The 16075-nt window shown below is 40.6% G+C and overlaps 1 protein-coding gene across 1 annotated transcript in view; it reads right to left on the bottom strand.

Moving 5' to 3' along the window:
• lepr (leptin receptor) overlaps positions 1-8162 on the bottom strand; it is a 44253-nt gene extending 36091 nt beyond the window's left edge. Inside the window, exon 1 of the mRNA XM_035915494.2 lies at positions 8013-8162. The gene's annotated coding sequence lies outside the window, so the exon portion shown is untranslated. The remainder of the gene's footprint in view (positions 1-8012) is intronic.
• Positions 8163-16075: the final 7913 nt, after the last annotated feature.

The raw sequence follows: 16075 nt of genomic DNA, 5'->3' as shown, positions 1-16075 counted from the left end.
CTCTCGTTTTCTTCTGCTTGTTTTCTTTTTTCATTCTCAACAGGTGAAATTTAAAAAGTATCTACTGTTATCTATTGTTAGCTAGTTTATTGTGATGGTGTTGTTTTTATTATGTTGCTCTTTGTTGTTTGTTTTCTCTTCTGGTTTTTTACAGGTGATCCAGGTGTTTTGTTTGTTTTTATTTTATTTTCTTCCCCCCTTTCTCACCATCTCTTCTCCCCTCCTCTATTTCTCTTTCTCTCCCTCTCTTTCTTTCATTCTTTCTCCCTGTCCTATCCCCCAGTCATGTCTGTCCCGCCTTTAAAAAATGAAAATAAAATAAATACATAATTATAATAAAGGTCAATCAAATGGACCAATATGGCAAGGCCATGATGATCCACTTGGTAAAATAAATCCACTTGGCATCTTTCTTGGCCTTCAGACAACAATTCTGATGGCTAAAGATCCAAACAGAACAGGCAAAAAAAAAATGCACACAACACACTCCCTGATGGCACTAGCCTATCCCGGTGTAGGTAATCTGGAATATTTTGACATTGTTATTTTTTCACTTGCACTTTATTTTCTCATCAGAAATGTGCAAGTGTGTGGCACAGCTGCACATTAGATGCAGTGTCTGCCACTTCTAAAAGAGAAGAGACGGGCAAAGAAAATAGCCGAGAGGCAGAAAGAAAGTGTGAGTCAGGCAGTCACGTATGTGCACAAAGCCCCAGAAACAGCTCTGGGTGCCAATATACTTTCACTGAATTTGCAACAGGTGACGAAGCTTTCAACATTAAGGCCTCCTGGCTCACTCATAACACTGCTGAAACATTAAAAAAATAGATTTAGCAAAAAAACAAAACAAAATAAAGATGTACCTTGGGCTCAATGATGTTATTGCAATGTGTTTCTGCTCTTTGTGCTCTTTGATTGGTCGATAAATTGGCTAACATTGGAAACAGCCATTTGTTTCTAGCTTTCTGTTCTTATTTTCTTACTTTGGTGACCCTCCTGTGTTTCTGTTGAACAGATTTGCCTTTGTGCTGCTACACAGATGGAGCTCGATGATATCATGTGCGCAGTTATGACGTAATAACCCCACCCGCTCCAAACAGGTCGTGTTGTGCGTGTGTGACAGAGAGAGAGAGAAAGAGAGCTAGAGAGAGTATTAGTGTGCAGCCCTCAGGTCTCACAGGAGTCACTGAGAGAGCTGCAGCGAATACATTTAATTCAATTTGTAAAGATCTGTGCTCATCAGCTGGTACAAACACCACCTGGAAAACAAAAAGCACTGAGTTATTTTGTGTGTGTGTGTGTTGGGGGTGGGGGGGTTGGAGCGGGCATGATGAAAAACCAGTGAGTGCCAGATGTAAGTGGATCCATCTGGCTGTGACACCAGCAAAGCTTGAAGATAAACTCGCGTGGGGTGGAGCTGTTTAGCGTCAGAGGCCATAGCAAAGGCCATGGGGGCCCAGTTGAGATGAGTATTGCCTTCTCATCTTGTAGTCGTGTCTTTCTTTTTTTCTATCACCCTCTCTGTCCTTTTCCCTCTCGCTCCTACACATCAGCGCACAGTCCGCAGCAGCAGGCATGACAATGTGCTGACACGAGAACACTGTACTGACTCTCACTTTGTTGTTCATTCTGCCAGAACCACATCATCAGCGCCTGATAGAGTGACTTATAAAACCACAGCCTTTCTCTGGTGCACAGTTTCACTCTTATTTCTGTGCACACACACACACACACACATACACACACTGTGTTTTCATGTCTTGTGGGGACATCTAATTGACATAATGCTTTCCCTGGCCGCTTACCCATCAAAAATGAATGCCTAACCTCAACCCAAATGTAACCCTGACACTAAAACCATATTTTGAGTCTCAAAAATGCCTTCAAACTCGTGAGGACCAGGATTTTGTCTCCATAAGCGCTGTTGGTCCCCACAAGTATAGTAAACTTTGAATTTTTGGTCCCCACAAAGACATGAATACACGCTCACACACACACACCGACACACTGAGCCAGTGTGTCACTGATTCTGTCCAAAGTAAATTATGTTTTCAGACACTCACACAGCTTCTCTCTTATTTTTTCCTTTGAGAGACGAGAAACTCTTTAAAGGATCATTTCTCTTCTTTCCACCTTCCAGGGCAGAACACAAATATGGAAAGAATTAGCGAGAATAGGAGAAAAGAGGATTCCCAGAGCAAAACTTGTGCGTCATTAGATTTGATTATCTCGAACCCGGTGCGCTGGCCCTCGCGGCAATAGTGATAAAACAGTAAAGAAGTGAAGTGGAGTCAGGCAACAAGACCAGTAGTTGACTATCATCTGACGTCTAATATCATGACAATGCGTCTTTTGTTTCCTGCAGTGATTTAGTATTTTAAATCTTTAAGTAGACTTTCAGGCTGAATAAACTGAAACAAATTGCCTGTCATTCCCAAATCATGTTTGATCAAATAATTTATATTACTGTATTGTTTAAGCACATACAGAACTCCTTGAGCTCAAATCAGATTGTCTCTGGTGTCGGTTTTGGCAACTTTAACTCACACACACACGGGGAAAAAATACCCCAGTTCCAAGGGAACATTTATGAAACAGGTGTGTGGCAGTGGTAAAAATTCAGTCTGTGCAGCATGAACATATTGTGAAGCAAGTTCACATAAACCTAGACTTAGAGCTTTTTATTGTCATTGTGCAGTTTATTGCATAGCGAAATTGGTTAGCTGGATCACAAAGGTGCAAAAGTAAGAAGAGAAAACGATATACAACAAGGGGAAAAAATAGATAAATAATAATTAAAAAAATTAAAAAAAACAATATATATGTATACATGTATGTGAGTGAAACTGTATACATGATGTATGCGTAAGAAACATTGAATCAGAAACATTGTGTGGCTGTATACAAGGGCAGTTATAAAATGTAATAAATAAATAAATAAGGGTGGCGGGGCTATGGTCATTTAGGAAATACATGACTCCTCTACTTCCTTCTAACTTAAGACAGCCTACAGATAGCTGCAAAAACAATAAGAAAGGGGAAACCGAGCCCATGCAGCATTGTTTCCTTTGGCCTGTGCCCGGCCAATTTTTACATATTGAGAACACATTATTGTGGACAGAAGGGCTATAACAGAAACATTAGTAGTAGTCGTAGTTGTTTACTGATTAACTAAGACTATCGATCAAACATATCTAGGAGGAAAAAGTAGCAACATGCCAGTGAGGAGTCTTCACAAACAGCCCAAGCAGGCAACAAAACTGCGTTAGAGTGTTTCTAAAAAGAAGCTAAATGTAATTCAGTCACTTCTCTTTTTGTAACACCAGCTCTGTTGTCTGTCTAGTCACTCCCACACTCATTAGCAGCTTCATTTTCTATGTTTAACTCTAGAACCCTGCTGTCCTGCTGCTGGCCTGTTAAAACCAACTGCTTTCAAATATTTGCCTGTTTTTGCTCAGCAGCAAAGCTTCCATTTCTCCTTAATGCATTTGAGCATGTGCAGTTTTACTAAGATGGCTCAGATTAACAACAATAGATTTTTGGCGGGCTGATGTCAACGCAGAAAAACTATGTGAGGACAGGTTCTGAATTACCAGGCCTCTTTTTTTACTTTGTCTCAGAAAACACAGATGTTGACGTCTCTATGACGGATTGTAAACATTCGACCAGAATAATGTGAATCACGTCAAGATGACCTTACACAGTGCGTAGCTGAAAGGTTACATTTGTTAACAAATGGCTCTTTGAGGAAGTTCTGTGATAAGTAAAGCAGCAACAAACACACAGACATTAATCAAACAAAATCTAATACCAAAGTCTCTGCACATAAATAAAAAATATAATCAGATCAACAGATGAGCCTTCATCGCGGTCATCTACGCTGCTCTGCATCCTGCACCCCTGACTGGATACTAATAGGTAGCTAAGCAACTGCTGAATGCTAATGGCAAACCTAATGTCAATAAACATATCCAGGGCCATTTTTACTGAATACATGACGCTAAAGTCTTTATCAACTCAAATTAAACTGGAAAGCCAGGCTATCAGTAAGTGTAAATGATACTCACTCACTCTGTGCTGCTGATTTTGTGTGTGGCAAGCCTCCCATAAAATAGCAGCTTTAGGATATAAAACTGGAGTAGACTATTGAAAAGGTAAAAGCCAATAAAACAAGTTAAAGAAAACCACTCTCTTCCTTTTGCACTCCACATAAGCACAGGAATCTGCACCACAGTCATCATAAAACTATAAGTACTTATAGGAAATTGAAGTTTGAAACAGTTAAACCACGGGGGGGGGGGGGGGGGGGGGGGGGGGGGCGAGGAGTTCAGATAAATGCTGGAGTTTGTTTTATATCAATTATATCAATGAATCAGAATCTTGGGTTTACCAACAGTTTGGTAATTAGTCAGCTGCAAGCTGTCAAGTGCACACAATAACATCCTTGTGGGTTTCTGTTTGAGTAATGCCTTAATGTCTCACTGCATCCGTTGAGCAGCACTGAGAGCATCACTTTGGTTGTTATAACGCCTCGCAGGGACGTATCATTTGAGATACAAACTTTCTTCCAGTGCCATCCTGGATGAATGCTCTATATCTATTCTTTCAAATCAAATTCTCCTGGCGCAGGTCATAGTGTTCAGTGTTTTCCAAGCAAAATGGCTTATTGAACCTCGAGTTATATTTGCAGTCTGAAGCTGTAAACCGTTGAGGCTATCGGTTCAGTTTCAAACTCATTGTCATTCTAATCAAGCTTTCCTTCAGGCTTTGAGTGACATTTAAAACATAAAAACTGTGTAAATAATCATTTTTAATAAGAGTAAAACACTTACTGCAACTCACTGGAACTGGAACACTTAATGAAAGCAACAAAACATATTTTTTCACCTTTTTGAGTATAGCTTGACCTTTCCTATGGCGTTCAGCAGTGACTAAGCAGAGCTTGGTAGAAATCGGTATGTGCACATGTAACTGCACATGGGTTTGTGTGTGTTATCAGAAAACAGATTATCAGAAAAATAAACGAACCACATCACATAACAGCCTTAATAGAAATTGTGGGTGAATTAGTTTCTGAGAAAGAGGAACAGTGTATGGGTGCCTGTAAATGGCATATAAATGAACGAGCAAACAAAACGTGGACTGCGATAATGGCAGAAAATGGAAAAAGTGAAGCCGAAGCAACACAGAGAATGAAGCAAAGCACAGAAACTCATTTCATTATATTTATCTACTTGGAAAAATATATATATTTTCCAACAAGTGAATACTGGGTCATGCCTTCCTTCCTAGAATATTGGCACCTCTACATAGCTAAAAGCATTAGCATCATATCACACTGACATAAACTGATATAAACTCATAAACAGGTGGGATGAAGTATTTTGTTGTGGGACACGCAGCACTGGAACATTTGGTGATCATATACTTCAAGCTACTGATTCACAGGAGAGAAGGAAGACAAGCAGACACACTGAGGCATGGGAACATCAGAATGGTACGCTTCAAATTAGCATCCTGATGAATGCCAGGACCAAAGGTTTCTCAGCAGAGCAATGCACTGTAACAAGATGATCAAAGGTATCCACATCATCCATCGGGGTTTTATCTGATCGGGGTTCTCCAAAAGAAGTAAAAGTTTCTTTCTTTTGTTTTTTCAACTTAAATTTGCTGCATATATGTCAAATTTTATCTTCCCGTATCCTTTTTAGACAGGAAGGATTTGTATCTCAAATAATGCTTCCTAGGTTACTTTCTTTTTTTCCATCTAATCTCTTGCTCATCCTTTGCATCTGTCAGCTTTCAGACTAAACAGAGCTGTGTGTATCCACACAGAACTCCCTCACACACAGTTTATCTTAATGTTTACACCAAGGGCAGACGGGCAGACGGGCAGACAGACAGACAGACAGACAGATAGACAGATAGATAGATAGATAGATATTATTTAGACAACTGAGTTTCAAGTGAGCAAACAGCATCATCATGGAGATGTCCGTAACCATTACCTTTTGCTCTCAAAATTTAAATAACAGAGTTTGTCCATCTGGCTTCATTCTGCATCCAGCAGAATAGCCACAGCTCTTATTGCTAACACAGAGTGAAAAACTATAGTGGCTCCTTCTCCAAACGCCAGCTACTAAAGTGTCGATCGAAGCCAGACAGTTTTTTGCCTCAGGCTTGTCTGAAATAGTTGTGTGACATGGGCACCTGATCTCAGCCTAAAAAGCACAAGTATAAACATGTTAGTGTTTTCACTGCTGAAGACATAATGCTCCTCTTTTGAATAATCTGCAGAACTGTGGTAAGTATTAGAAAATATATTGTTTAGACAAGACAGAGGAAGCTTAGAAGCAGAAAACTAAGATAAGTCAAAATTAGATAAGAGCACATTTTACGGAGGGAAAACAACAGTATCGTCCTTAGAAAGCACAGAAAAGTGCAGTCAAAGCATGTGGCTCAGCCACAACCCAGCAGATCAGCTGATTTTCAATAATATCAGCTGATAGCTCAGCTGATGGGAATCTCCACGCACATTGTTTTACATAAATGAAATGTGTTTGCCATCCAACCAGCAACAGAGCCATGCTGCCAAATTTAATACACTCCAGGTGGAAATAAGTCTCCTCTCCAAACTAGTAGCCTGACCAAAATATATTATTTGCTTTCTTGACACCAATATCTGCACAATATAGTATTGTGAAAATGTCCTGAATTCCTCATCACTTTATATTTTTCTAGGAAAATGGGAAATAGATGCAGTGATTTATTGACACATGCAAACATACATGCACATGGAGTATATAAGGAAAATAAAAAAACAATTCAACTTTCCGCTCATCGCTCCATAAGGCCTGTGTCCACTGTGGCAAGTAACATGTGTCTAAAGATACAATTTCAGATTTAGTTTTTCCAAAATGTTCTGTTATATGTAAACCAAACTGTGTTTTTATACTTGAATGACTCATATTAGGTGACTTAACAAAAAACATCCCTCTGAAAATGGCTAGGTGCACAGACTGACTGAAAATGAGTGAAAAAGCAAAGAGAAACTTTTTTAAAAATGTCAGTCTCCTTGGAGATATAAAGAAATAAAGGATGGTTCAAGACTTTTGCATAGTGAAAATTTAGTTTGGTTTAGGTTTGGTTAGAAAAAAGCCAACAAAAAAATGAAAAATGTTGCTGCTGATCCTAATTTGGAAACATAACTGCACAAAATCATCATCAACAATGGACAATAGTCTTAATCTAGAAAGCATGTTTTGCATTTTGTTTTGGATTCCTTTTATGACTGATATCCCATCATTTCCTGTTTTATTTTGTAATCCTTGGCTCTCATGCATCCTAGCTAGTTTAACTTCGGTACTTTGCTCTTTTACCAACAGGTTTATCCCCCATCTTTCCCCTGTTCCTAATTATTCCTCCTAGTGCAGCTCCCAGATGGTCATTACCCTCTGCAGTCTACTATTCCCAGTCTCTTTTTGTTTGGTTTTCTTGGGTTTTTGCAATTGATCTATTCAAATATTTTTCTTTTCATTCAAATACCAACTCACTGGCCTCCTAAAGCGAACACTATTGCACTTTTGCTTGTGTCAATGCACAGATTGAAAACAATTCAATCCCACTTGATTTCTGGTCACAGGTGTAAGTGTGCCACTAAAATGTGGAGAGAAAATAAGTAAGAACACAGCGGAGCTCTGACATTTCACCAAGACAGAAAGTTTGTGGTGATTAATTAAATTAAAGTGAGGCAGAATGAAAGAAAGTGAGAAACTGTACATATAAAGACCGAGGGAGGGGAATGTACCGTTTCAGTAAACAAATGGAGCGCAGAGTGATGAGAAACACAAGGGAGATCAACCATGTATGACAGTTACTTCTCCAAACAACCAACCAACGAACCGTCAACACAAAATCAACTTCAGTGACACGGGCGGCCTTTGCAGTCTGTCAGGCTTCATACAAGATTATGTTCAGTCTTATGAAATGTTGCAGTGTTTACAGTTACTCACCAGCAGCCCCACACCACCAGATATCCAGAAGTGAAAGCTAAAAAAGTTTGTTTCCAGCTGATACGGCCAACATTTGAAGTTGGACATTTTAAAGTCCCACGCGGAGAGAGAGCGCTTTATGCGGAGCAACATGTCTCTAGGCATCAGGTGCTATTTCTGATACAGGCTATTAGAATACACACCAATCCCTCACAACACCACACACAGGACAGGGTGTAAATACACGAGACAATCATCCATGTATCTGTTGGAGTGGGTGCCACTCAAGTGTAGATGGCACGGGGGAATCGAATACTTCTGGATAAAAGCCATCTCTATTTATGTAAGTGGACTGGATGTGTAAGCCTCTAGCTGTGGGCACACAGAGATCTCAGTGACAAGCCTACCTTCTGTGAAGGGCCTCCTCAAATTTTCCCCTCTGCCTAAGCTACTGTGGGCTTTGTGTCTGTGTGTGTGTGTGTGTGTGCATGCAGTCCAATGAGTGATATTTGATCCCATAAATCTTCTGACGCACAGCCAAGAGCTGGCTTTGGGTTGTGAGCCATTTGCAGCAGCTCTCCCCTCACTGACCCATACTGATTCCAGGCCAAACAAACCTTAGGATATGACCCTGCTTTATTTACTTGTAAGATGGGGGGAAAAACCTCTTACACAATATTCTTGTAAGTCTAAAATACATCCCGTTTGTGTGAAAGGGAATGTTCACTAAGCTGCTGTACTACATTCTTACATTATACTATATACTTACATATCATTCATACATGATGAACAATGCTGCCTAATGCAGAAGTTCCTTAAATCTATGTTTTCTACTGGCCAGATTGAGTCATCTCCACTGGTTACAGGAGGAAGTCTGAGTGTGTTGAATCCAAAGCTAAACTGGCTCTACTTTGTTTTTGTGAGCTCAATAAGCATTTTTTAAATGGGTTTATTATTTTGAGTCTTTTTCAGTTCAACAGCGAGAGAGAAACTGAAAATTATTTGCCCTTTTGCAGTAAAACAGAAAGAAATGAGGGCATGTGGACCCTGTGGTTGACTGGTCGCTCACACAGAATAACGCATCCAGCATCCTTGAGTTTCTTACAGTCCCAGTTTGGTAAGATTCAAAGATACTTTTAGGAGTTGGCCATTTATATACTTCTCCATTGTGTTTTGTTTTCAGTCTGCTTTTCATTTCCTCACATGAAAATCAAATAGATGATCCTTCCTGACCAAGCTGGCTAGCTAGTTCTAGCATCGCCAACTATCTCTACCGTCATATTCAAACATGGTCACAACTCCAACACGCCAAACGTATAAATGGTCCAAAAACAAATGGACGACATCATCATAGCTAGGTTTACTGTTTATCTACACTGTAGATCAAAGGCGGGCTATTCATTGTCCCAAGGAACCACATAAGAAACTGGGAGTGTTGTGAAGGACCACGTTTGTAAATTAATAAAGAAATAAAATCAACCCTGTAAAGCCTGAACCATGAAATATTTGCCAGAATTGTTTTTAAATTGGAAATATTTAATATTTATTGAACCTTCTATATGTAGAACTGGGTTCAGCTCATTTACACGAACCACCACACCAGTCGCATCTTCTCATGTGGCTCCATGGGAAAATTAATTGTTTATCCCTGTTGTATATCAACATATATGTAGTTATCACCCTAATTTGCTTTCCAGATTGGATTTGTTTGTTGTGCTCCAGTGAGTGCCAAACACAGAAGAAATACTGGTGAGAAAAGGTATACTGGACTACAGGTTGGCACCATCCACAGCAAATTTATAAAGCACCAGCCTTTTGTTGCCCCACTTCCAAGTGCCAGGATCTAATAATCTAACAATAAAACAAAGGAAATGACCCATTTAAACATAAAGTTAAACATACATAAATCTTTGTGCACCTGCTACAAAATCTTAAGAAGTGGGAAAGCAAAACGTCAGGGTCAAGTAGCAACAAACCCCAACAACAGCTGTGCTATTTTAAAGGAGATTTTAAATGCCTGTAAAAGTTATTATTATAGTTCAATAGATTTCCATCACAGCTGCAGCTGGCAGCAGAGCCAAAGAGGGGAGAGAAGTGTTATTTTTAAACTGCCAGTAAGACAACAAACCTCTGCCCAGCAGCATTATGGGGTCGACCTCTATGACACCTGGAGTGTTTAAAACAGCCTAAAATCTTGACAACTGTTGCGCTACGATGGCTTGGCTTCCTGTAACCAGATGTGATCAGTAAAAAAAAAAATGCACACAAGATTTATCTTTGAGTTTTCTGCTGATATGTTTCCAGAGATAAAGCTGACGCTTGGCACAGTATGTGTAAAGTTGATCAGTCTCCAGTTGTCGTACATAAAGATGGTGTTCGTAATCAGTCAGTAATAATAGAGGAGAAAAGACATTAAAAAAAACACAAGACTGAAAAAAAGAAGATATTCTGTTTCTTGTTGATGTATGAAATTAACACCCAGGCAGCAATATCTCAGTGTTTTGGTATGCAAACCAGACATTCCTATTCATCTGTCGCGCACGTGCACATTGATTATGTGAGTGAGAGACTAATAGGCACACACACACACACACGTACACACACACGCGCGCACACACATACACACACACACACACACACTCCCTCTCTTTCTACAGTCGTATTGCATCAGACAGGATGTGTTGCAAAATGTTCCTTTCATTCAAGTCGATGCTTGTAGCACGGGGATTTCAGATAACCATTTATGAACGGAAAATGTGAGGGAAGAGTGATAACGAACTTCAGGGTATAAGAGAAACATAAAAAGAACAGCTTTTAATCTGTCAGAACCGTCAACTAATGTAACAAGTGAAGAATAACTCACCAAATCATTCCACACATGCCTCTTAGCTACACACTCGCTCCACTAACAAAGAAACTTGAGGACAGTTCATTGAGGACATGGAACAAAGGGTCAAAGTTCACAGAAGTCAAAGAACTCTAAAAACATGGACAAGCTGGACTTTCTCACCTCCTTGATGAAAATTATTTTTGGCTACAAGAAACAGAAACACTGGGGTTTACATTAGACTGACGTACATTGATCGGACACTCATGGCATGTTGAGGTTGTTATTTTTGCTTTTGATTGACTTGGAATTTAGTCTCACTATAATGACTCTAGTGATTCATTAATTATCAACAGAATAAATCTGGCAGCGGAGAACAAGCTAAAAATCTATATTCTGGAGCCATCTGTACTCATACAGCTGTGGTCACATTTACAGACATTTAATTTGGGGCTTTTCATTTTTTTCTTTGAATTGTTCTTTTTCGTGGGTAAAATATTTGTAAAGCATACACCTTTAATAACTTAAAAAACAACAACTGGTTGGACAAGTTTGACTTTATTTTGTATTTTTATCAAATCCACACAGGATCAAAAGTATACATAGAGCCTCAAGTATATACACATACTCACTTGAATGTGTCTCTTTGCCAGTATAAAAAGGATGCTGTTGATCTGATGTGAAGTTAAAGATTTTGGAGGTAGTGTAAGAAGTAACTTACCAACTACCAACTACAGGGGGATCACACTCCTCAGCCTCCCCGGGAAAGTCTATGCCAGGGTGCTGGAAAGGAGAGTTCGTCCGCTAGTCGAACCTCTGATGCAGGAGGAACAATGCGGTTTTCGTCCTGGTCGCGGAACACTGGACCAGCTCTTCATCCTCTCGAGGATACTTGAGGGTGCATGGGAGTTTGCCCAACCAGTCTACATGTGTTTTGTGGACTTGGAGAAGGCATTCGACCGTGTCCCTCGGGGTGTCCTGTGGGAGGTGTTGCGGGAGTATGGGGTGTCTGGCCCATTGCTACGGGCCATTCGATCCCTATACAACCGTTGCAAGAGCTTGGTTCGCATTGCCGGCAATAAGTCGGACTCGTTCCCGGTGGGTGATGGGCTCCGCCAGGGCTGCCCTTTGTCACCGGTTCTGTTCATAATTTTTATGGACAGGATTTCTAGGCGCAGCCAAGTGGCGGAGGGCTTTCGCTTTGGTGGCCTCAGGATCTCATCTCTGATTTTTGCGGATGATGTGGTTCTGTTGGCTTCATCGGGTGAGGGCCTCCAGCTCGCACTGGAGCGGTTCGCAGCCGAGTGTGAAGCAGCGGGAATGAGGATCAGCACCTCCAAATCTGAGGCCATGGTTCTCAGCCGGAAAAGGGTGGAGTGCCCACTCCGGGTCGGGGATGAGGTCCTGCCCCAAGTGGAGGAGTTCAAGTATCTCGGGGTCTTGTTCGCGAGTGATGGGAGAAGGGAGCCGGAGATCGACAGACGGATTGGGGCTGCAGCTGCAGTAATGCAGACGCTGCACCGGTCCGTCGTGGTGAAGAGGGAGCTGAGTGTAAAAGCGAAGCTCTCAATTTACCGGTCGATCTACGTCCCTACCCTCACCTATGGCCACGAGCTGTGGGTAGTGACCGAAAGGACGAGATCGCGGATACAAGCGGCGGAAATGAGCTTCCTCCGAAGGGTGGCTGGCATCTCCCTTAGAGATAGGGTGAGAAGTTCGGCCATCCGGGAGGGGCTCAGAGTAGAGCCGCTGCTTCTCCACATCGAAAGGAGCCAGCTGAGGTGGTTTGGGCATCTGATAAGGATGCCCCCTGGGCGCCTCCTGGGTGAGGTGTTCCAGGCATGTCCCACCGGGAGGAGGCCCCGGGGCAGACCCAGGACACGCTGGAGAGATTATATCTCTCGGCTGGCCTGGGAACGCCTTGGTGTTCCCCTGGATGAGCTGGAGGAGGTGGCTGGGGAGAGGGAGGTCTGGGCCTCTTTGCTTAGGCTGCTGCCCCCGCGACCCGGCCCCAGATAAAGCGGATGAAGATGGATGGATGGATGGATGGATGTAAGAAGTAACTAGCAGCAATTCAAAAGCCGCAGCCTACCATGAACTTGAAACAACTACAACACCAACATCACTGTCCACAGCGATGTGTCTTTATACAGTGAAATGACCAAGTAAGAAGTCCCTGCTCCAAGTTTGGCATCTTTAAGCTTGACTGAAATTTGACGCTGTCCAGATGAACAAGGCAAATACCATATGGAGAAAAGTGTCTTGATGCATGCTCAATCATCCAGGTAAGTAAATCTCCAAAAGTTTATCTGTTCATCTGGACGAAGCGTTTTGTGGGAGAAACGTTTCGTCACTCATCCAAGTGACTTCTTCATTCTCAGCTGACTGCAGGTTTCCCCAATCATATAAACAGGACAATTGCACAACGACTGAAACCAGCCCACTGAATACACAATGGTCGTGAGGTCAGTTAATTGATCATTAATATGCAAATTGTTGTGACCATTGATCAACAACCACTGATCAAAGACAATTGGTCATTGATCAAAGACTGTTCTGGAGAAAGGTTTTAAAATCAGATGTCAGTTCATCTATTTGACCACATTGACATGTTTGGAGGAGTAAAGCTGAAGCTTTGAGACCTGAGAGCTCTGTACGAGCTGTTAAGCACGGCGGTGGCAGCATAATAAAGAAATTCTTCTACAGCACCTGAGGTCAGATGGTTAAAAGTTGAACACAACTTGGTTTTCCAACAAGACAGTGATCTCAAACACGCATCAAAACTTCTTCTTTTTTTTTTTTTTAACTTAACCAGGCTAATATAAGCTGCTTGAAACCAGTACATTTAAATGAACTTTGCCAATTCTGCCAAGAAGCACATCAAAGAAGTGGTCAAATATTCAGCCAGAATTATGTCAAAAGCTTGTCGATGGCTTGCTGAGGGAAGTTCAGCCAAATATTAGTGGGGATGTATTCATATATTTGATCACGTATGTACACTTTTGTCTTTTAAATTTGAGAAAATCCTAAATAAATCCAAACTCCCCATTCCTTTGTTTTTTTTAAAAGTCATTAAAGATGTATGCTGTACAATTGTGCCTTTAGATGCCCGTGATGTGTACGTAAACTACTGTTCACAACCGTATTTAAAAATATGTCTACATAAACATGAAAATCATATTTACAGCAATTTATCTCAAGACTTAAATATAAACCATTCACATTTTATTCATATTTTTTCTGTAATAATTGATTTTATGATCCTTTTCCACTATATTTTTTAATAGAATCAACTTTAGTAAATGACAATACTTATTGTATGTTGTCTTGAATATAATATTGTTAAATATAATAAATAAATATAGCACTAATTTTTAAATATAATATTGTCTTAAATATGATATAATATTGTTAACAGTAAATCCACTAATCAGCTCAATAAAAAAAGGACTCTACCAGTTCTAAGCTCCTAGTATTTTTGTTTGTTGACCACTGAATGGAAAGGCCATGTGAAAAGATATTTTTATGTACTTCTAATGTCCCCACAATGAGGGAATAGCATCTCTAGAGACATTTTCCCAGGAAGGGGCAGTCGGATTACTGTAAGATAACAACAGTTCGTACTGTGCTTGCGCAATTCTGAAGTTGTCTTAAATACATTTAAGACAATATTTAGTTATGCAAAGCAGCATACGACCTGTTTTTCCAGCCATTCCTGACATCGCAGGAGTTTCCAGCATAAATAAGTTTTAGCCTTTAAACTGACGACAGTGCTCGGCACAGACCAAGCTGCTTTTTCTTTCATCGTTGATGCAGAAAAACAATGTTCCCTTGTTACCATCAGTCTCTTTGTGAGAGCAATTTGTGGCCAGTGCAGGTTTATGTTGGTTATATTAGAAAGATGATTAAGACCCCCTTTTTGGGAACCGCACGTCAGTGTTTACCTTGGCTTTATATTTCATTTCATTTCTAAAATCTAGATAATCTGATTGTGTGAGTCAGCGGATCTTTTGGCCTCTTTATATATAGAGTGAATTACACGGTGCATTAAACACTGAACGTGGAAATATTCACATTGTTCACAAAAAGATGAGTGAATAACAAACTCCATTAAAAGAAATAACAAAAAACAAAGAGATGAGACTCGCTTCAGCAGCAGGTGAGCTGTGATGAAACCAAGCTGGCTTTTCTGTGGGCAGAAAAATTGGATTTATGTTAATTTAACTGTAATAAAAGACAACACTTTTATTAAAACCCTGAGCGAGACTGTCTTCTTACTCTGGGGGCTACTTTACTTTCCATACATAATGGGAAACCTCTCTCAGAGCTCCATTCATTAAATTTATATAAATTTTAAGCAGAGGGCTAACAAACAAAACAAAAATATTTTGGTGGTGCTCAGGCTCAGTGACAGGATTGGCACCTCTTTCCACAGACTGGTGCAAACAGTCCAACCATATTATAGAAAAAGGGCAAATGGATTACATTTCAAAACAGCTTCAACTAGTAAGATTATGAAGCAACTCATACAGTTAATTTGCTTGCAATAATGACTTCCTATAATAATTTCCTAGGGATCAATAGAGTATTCTGATTCTGATTCCTATAAATTAAATACATTTCTTCTCAGCGATCATTTTGTGGTGCAAACATGCTTACTCGTTTCTAATTTCATCCAAATCCTCTCTGCTCATAGCTTTTTTTCTTTCTTTTTTTCAAACTCTGTGTGTGTCTAACAGCTTGACACCCAAATGTGGCTGGTGTTTAATGGTGTAGGATATCATGAAAATAAAACATCGGTCTGTGCTGATGGTAAACATCCGTCAGCACTGGAGTCTCTCGAGAAGTGCGTCAGCACTGTCAGCAGAGCGAGTTGGAAGAAGGAAAAACTGAAGTGTCCAGCAGAAACTTTGTTTTACAGTGAATCACTGATTGGGGGGGGGGGATTATATTCAATTACCCTAAATTTCCTTCTGGATAATGTAACGCTGGCACCGCAGCCATGTTTTCCCGAAACTGGGCCCCAAGGGGAGAACTATCAGCCCCAGATGGTAACAAAGCCGGAGAGGCTGGAGCACGAGTAGCAAATAGCAGCGTTGTGCCACAGCTTATACTGTAATGGCTCATTAGCATCAGAGCAGTCGTGCACTGCCACAAGTTGACATTGATGATTGCTGCCATTGTGAGTCTGTATGTTAAGGGCCTCTCAAGAAACCCAAGAAGGTCGCTTTCTGGTCAAAAGTCAAAGCCCAAAAGC

The sequence above is a fragment of the Neolamprologus brichardi genome, chromosome 17 (genome assembly GCF_056152115.1).
Source record: "Neolamprologus brichardi isolate AB-2024 chromosome 17, ASM5615211v1, whole genome shotgun sequence".
NCBI classification, from domain to species: domain Eukaryota; kingdom Metazoa; phylum Chordata; class Actinopteri; order Cichliformes; family Cichlidae; genus Neolamprologus; species Neolamprologus brichardi.
The sequence above is the reverse complement of the archived record's forward strand: the minus strand, read 5'-3'. Positions and strand labels throughout refer to the sequence as shown.